General features: G+C 50.9%; 1 protein-coding gene across 2 annotated transcripts in view; it reads right to left on the reverse strand.

Moving 5' to 3' along the window:
- Window positions 1-5,588, reverse strand: part of CPLX2 (complexin 2) — a 91,188-nt gene extending 85,600 nt beyond the window's left edge. For both annotated transcript variants that reach the window (XM_027552653.1, XM_027552654.1), the window contains exon 1: window positions 4,977-5,588. The gene's annotated coding sequence lies outside the window, so the exon portion shown is untranslated. The remainder of the gene's footprint in view (window positions 1-4,976) is intronic.
- Window positions 5,589-6,000: the final 412 nt, after the last annotated feature.

Consider the following 6,000-nt stretch of genomic DNA (forward strand, 5'->3'; position numbering starts at 1 on the left):
ACTGCAAAAAAAAAAAAAAAAAAGGAAAAGGAAAAAAAAAAGCAAGATGGGAAACTTCCCTGGTGGTCCAGTGGTAAAGAATCACCTTCCAAAGTAGGGGACCTGAGTTGATCCCTGGCCAGGGAACTAAGATTCACATGCCTGAGGGCACCTAAGGCCATGCGCCACAACTACTGCACCCACATGCTCTAGAGTTCATGCCCTGCACCCGGAGAAGCCCACACACCTTGACTAGAGAAAGTCCGAGTGCCTCAACAGAGACCCAGCGCAGCCATAACAGCCATTGGCTTGCAGACAAAAAACACGCAAACCAAGATGGGCCTCCCTGGCCTGATCTTCAAAATCAGGCCCCTCAGTGTTGGGCTCTAGTTGAACTTTCCCAGCACGTGTTCCCTGCCTTTCCACCCCCATTTTGCCACATTTTTATTTAACCAACACTCATTTGTCACTTTCTAAGTGCCAGGCATTGTCTAAATGCTTCACAAAATGTAACCTGTTTAATCCTAACAGAAACACCTTGAAATGTGTTGTAATTCTCATCTCCATCTTAAAGATGAGGACCCTGAGACACAGAGAGGTAGGTAATTTGCTTGAGGGCACACAGCTGCTAAATGGACCAGGCAGGCAGATGCCCTCTCCCTGCATCCACTGGCTCTGTGTTCCGTCTCTGCCTGTTTCGGAGACCAATCCTACCATCTCCTCTTCTAGATACAACTCAACAGACACTGCCCACCTCCAGGAAGCCTCCCCTGATGTCTTCTTGTCTCTGGGTTCCCGCGACGCCTTGCACATCTCCCCACAGTAGCCCTGCCCGCGGAATACTGTTGTTCTGGTTTGTGTATTGTCTTCTCTATTGGATGCTGAGCATCTCAACGGGGGAGGCTGTGTTTCACCCTCTCTACTCCCTCTTGCCCAGCCCAGCATTCCCAGATCATCCACTCTCCATGCTGCAACCAGAGGCAGCTTTTAAAAACAAAACTAGTTTTTATCACTCCACTGCTTGAACCATGCAGTGACAATCCATTGCACTTAGCAGGCTTTGCATGGCCTGGTCCCTGCCCTCCCCTCCTTATCGGCTGCCACTCTCCTTCTTACTCACTTGGCTCCTAGCCACTTTGGTTCCTGTCTGTCTGCAGACAGTCCAGGCTCACAATAAACGCTCTGTTGAGCTATTTCTTCTGCCTGGAACGTTTTGCCCCACATCCACACATGACTGACTTTTTTTGTAATTTGGGCTTCACTCCCATGTCTCCATTGCAGACAGACCTCCCCTATTGTTTGTTTGTTTGTTTGCTTAACTACTGTTTTCATATTTACCTTTTACTTATTGTTAATGACTGTGTCTATTGCAAGTCTGTAAGCCCCATGAGAGCAGGGGTTTGGAGGGTCTTGCTCAGCACATGGAACAGTGCCTGATATAATAGCCACTCAATGAGTTCATGTTGAAGGAAGAGTAGATGCTCTCCAGGGTCTCTTTGGGGAGCAACAATTCAACTAAGCCCGGATAATATAATATAACTTATCTAATTTGGTCTCATCTCAGGCTAAAAGCTGGGATAATTTCACAAGCTGAAATTCATGATCTTCATTACCCTCCTACGTCTTACCTGCAATCATACTCCTAGAAATAAGGCCACTTTATTGACTATTCTCTGCTGACTTCTCTTCATCAGGGATGCTTAAACTTCTTATACATGTTTTAATTTGTCCAACTAAGACTCAAGGAAACTTGTGAGATATTGCCCTCCCCATTTTGCAGGCAGGGACATCCCTGAAAAGCAAAACTGCTGACTTGAGAAGTGCCCAGAGCCCAATGGGAACACACACACTCGTCACAGCCATCACATTTCATCAACAACAGGAGAGACATCATGCTCCGGGAAGGCACAAGAGCTGAGCCCTGCCAACGCCTGGGCCAAACGCTACTCATTTAATGTCCCAAAGGAGTGGCTATCTGTAGCCAAGAGGGATGTGCAGCCAAAGTCAGGGCAAATGGGAAGTCTTCACATGCTTCTGGTTAAAGCAGGCAGGATGGACACACATGCACAGAATTAAGGTCTAGGTGTCCGATTGCAGAGCTATTGCTAATGTGCAGCAGTCAGAACAGAGGTACCATCGTCCTCAACTTTCTCCAAAAGATATGAGAGGGAGCTGTGTCAGGGTACCTCAGAGACCAATTGTCACACATTGTCATCCTCTTGAGAACCAGAAAGGACCCTTCTTGCCCTACTTCTGCCTCTTCCTTCCAGCTTCTTTGAGATGGGGAAGGAAATGGCATCTCACGTGGAGGGGCTGAGAAACTCTAAGGCCTAATCTTTTGGGCAAAATGGAGAACTCTTGAATTTTAAGTTCAAAGGTCTTGGCTCTGGTCTCAGCCCTGTAGGAACTTGGATACATTCCTCCCCATCTGTGTCCCTTGTCTTCTTCATCTGTAAAATATGGCTGTTGGGTTGGATGATTTCCATGACTTCATACCTTCTATATTTATGAGCTTATGATTCAGATGACTTTGAAAGGGAATCTCAGTTTTTTCTTCTTCTTTATGGGGCTCTATTTGTCTTTTGATCAGTTTTGCCAATAGTCACTGGCCCCTGGTCACAGTTTAGGTAGTAGAGAGTATTCTGGCTTGGTAAAATTTGTAAAGAGTTGATGTACCTTTTGCTTTTCCTAAAATAGTTTCTCTAAAGCATGTGGCTTATCACCATGGTGTGGGCTTCTCTCAAAACTTTTTACTAAGGAACAGGAATGTTCAGAACACATTAAGAAGAGAAAGTCATGGTTTGAGTTAGTGACTTCTAAGGTGGAATGGCATTTGAATGGCAGAGATTGTTGCTGATGTTAAAAATCCTTCTGTATGAAATGACAGGATGTCTTAGCTTTGCTTCAAAATAAGTCTGTGTTTGTGTGTGTTTGTACATGTATGTGTGATGAGAGTAGGTGTGGGTACAGATGAAATAAATTGCCCAACTGTTGAAGCTAGATGATGGGTATGTGGGGGATTTATTATACTATTCTTTCTATTTAAAAAAATATGTTTGAAATATTTCATCACAAAAGGGCCTTTGGAGACTGACTCCAGCTTTCTCTACACTCTCATTTCCTACTCCCCGTCCTGAGGACCCTGTGTCACAGTGACATCACCCTGGTGGCTGTGATTGCACACATGAGGCCCCTACTCACAGTTCCATCTGTTCAAGGTAGTTTTCCTCCTTTCCTCACAGTTCATCACTCCTGCCTCTGTGATCTCACAGCCTCGCATACTCACCTTAATTACAGCACAATCATATCATATTGCAGTTGTTTACTTTTCTGCTTCTTGTGCTGGTCTGTGCCCTTTTCAGGACACTTCTCTGTCTCCCTAGTTCACAGCCAGGGCACATAAGAGTCCTCAGCACAAGTTTACAGAGGGAATAATATCAGGAATAGTAGTTATTATTTTTTGAGCACTTATTATGTGCCAGGCACTGCCCTAATCTCATTATATAGGTATTTCATTAAAGCCTCACTACAAGTGGGTACTATTAACCTGTCTTCTCAGAAGGTCATTTCTAAGGTCACAGACTTGTAAGTGACAGAGCTGAGATTTGGACTCAACTGAAACTACTTGGCCGTTCTCTGAACATCTGGTATTTTAAGACTTCTCGATCAATCTTATACAACAAGTCCAGGATTTGGGGAGCATGAATTTTAGGCTCAATTTTGCTACAAAATTGCTAAGTGACCTTGGGCAAATTACCTTTGCCCCCTAAGCTCAGTCTTTCCATCTCCCAGTGAGACTCTCAGTAAGCGAGGATCACGTGATTCCAGGGCCCTCCCTGCTTCAGCAGAGGAAAGGTTTCCTCTTCCACATTTGATCTCCTGTCGCCGAACTGGCCTCCCTGTTTGGGAACCTCCCAGCTTCTCATCCTCTTTTCTGGCCACTTGCAACCTCCCAGAGTCAAGCCATTTTCACAACCTGCTGCCCAGGTCCCCTGCTTCCCCCTTCTTTACTTGCGGGCTTCACTCTGGAGGTGGGGGCGGAACCCCAGGCAGGAGGGAGGGGGAGCGTGTAGCCGCCGGCTTCGTGAGGCTTCCCCACGGTTTCTCGGCCCCCTTCCCCCCACGGAAACTCAGCCTCACACTTTCTAGGGATGTTCCGGGGACAGTCGGAGTCAGTGATTGCAGCTGCCAGCCTTGGGCATCTGTGTTAGGCTCTCCGATGGAGCCCGCGGTCCCGAGCTAGCGTGGAGGTGGGGATTTGGAAGAAAGAGGGGGCGGCGCACGCCTTCCTCTTAGCCTAGGCCCAACCTGCCCAACTGTAGCCCGGGACCTTTCTGTGCCGTCGCCCCTCCCATCCTCTTTCCGACTTCCAGCTGGGACCCGCCATTGCACCGCCAGGCCTTGGCGAACTGCAGACCCAAGCCAAGAAACGCGCGAATATGACTAGGCCCCCTCCCCTGCTCGCCTCTGGCACTGCTCTGGGGGAAGTCGAAAGACCCCCACGGAGGTAACCACCCACTCCCAAGGAACGCGGGAGGCCCCAGCCAGCCCCCTGTCTTTGTTCGCGGCTCGCTAGGAAGCTGGCGCCCGGCGAGAGCTGTCCGCCGCTACGGTGCTGACGCGGGGAACGGAGCCCGCGGGGGCGGAGGACTGTCCTCTGCGACCGTGGTACTGAACCCAGACAGAACCATTAGAGGAGCCGGCCGGGCGGGCGCGGTCCGCCCGTGCGAGAGCTGACCCCAGGGAGAGGACGCGGCGGGGCGCGGGAGCTCTCCCCGAGGTGGTGCTGAAGCGAGTTGGAGCCCGTGGCGCCCTCCGCCTCGCCCCGGAAGAGCCGGCGGCAGCGCAGAGCTACCCGGAGAAGGAAGGAGGGCGGAGGAAGCCGCCCTCAGGGAGCTCAGCAGCGCGGGGCCTATGGCTAGGGTCTCTCCCGCGAACCTGCTCCAGCGGAGGAGGTGGCGGCTCCGCAACGGAGAGCGAGCGCGAGTTCTACGAACCTGTTGGAAGCTGCAGCTCCACCGCGGCCGACCAGGGCGCCCGGGACCGAGGTTCTGGAGCGCCTCTCCCTGCCCCCTCTTCCTGGACTCCTCCGCGGAGGCGCTCCCTCCTGCCCGGGCTAGCACATGTGCACGCAGGGGGCGCCGAGCCCCTCTTCGATCCGCCCCGAATGTCCGTCGGGCTGCAGGGCGCCGAGTCGACAGGCCTCCCCCAAGGGCAGACCCGCTCCCAGGGAGACCCAAGCTTCCTGAGAAAGGAGGCGGGGGCTGGCGACGGGGACGAGAGAGGGCGCCAGCAGAGGTGTCTGTAACCCAGAGGGAGGCATGGGGGAGCTCCCTAGAGTCATTTCTGTCCTGAAGTTTAGAGACAACAGGGTCCTGTTGCTTAAGGGACAAAGGGCATCCTGCTTTGGAAACATCCCCCACCGCCCCACTTCATTTCTGGGATCAACGACCAAATGCAGATCTTGTACCTGCTCTGCTGCAAACTCCACTCACTGGTCCAACTGCCTTTCGTACCCAACTCCAGTCCATCATCTACCATTCCCTAGAGAGAGCTTTCTAAACCTGCCCTATTTATCGTGCATCTGTAATAAAACACAAGCTTCCCTGGTGGCTCAGACGGTGAAACCGCCTGCAATGCGGGAGACCTGGGTTCGATCTCTCGGTCGGGAAGATCCCCTGGAGAAGAGCATGGCAACCCACTCCAGTATTCTGGAGAATCCCCATGGACAGAGATGCCTGCAGTCCATGGGGTCACAGAGAGTGGGACACGACTGAGCAACTAAACACTAGCACCAGTAATAAAATATAAGTTCTTTGGTGTGGAATTTAAAGATCTTTTACCAGGAAGACCAAGGGCCTCCTCTCCAGCTGTGTTCTTGTCAGGACAAATGAGCATACCTCCTGAACAGGATCACTGCAGTGCCCTAGCACCTGCCGCTCCTTTTGACTGGAACGTTCTTCCCCCTTACTACTTATGCTTTGTCTGTGAGTCAAAGTGTCTTCATTTTTAATGAAAATT

This window comes from Bos indicus x Bos taurus, chromosome 10 (assembly GCF_003369695.1).
Source record: "Bos indicus x Bos taurus breed Angus x Brahman F1 hybrid chromosome 10, Bos_hybrid_MaternalHap_v2.0, whole genome shotgun sequence".
Taxonomy (NCBI): domain Eukaryota; kingdom Metazoa; phylum Chordata; class Mammalia; order Artiodactyla; family Bovidae; genus Bos; species Bos indicus x Bos taurus.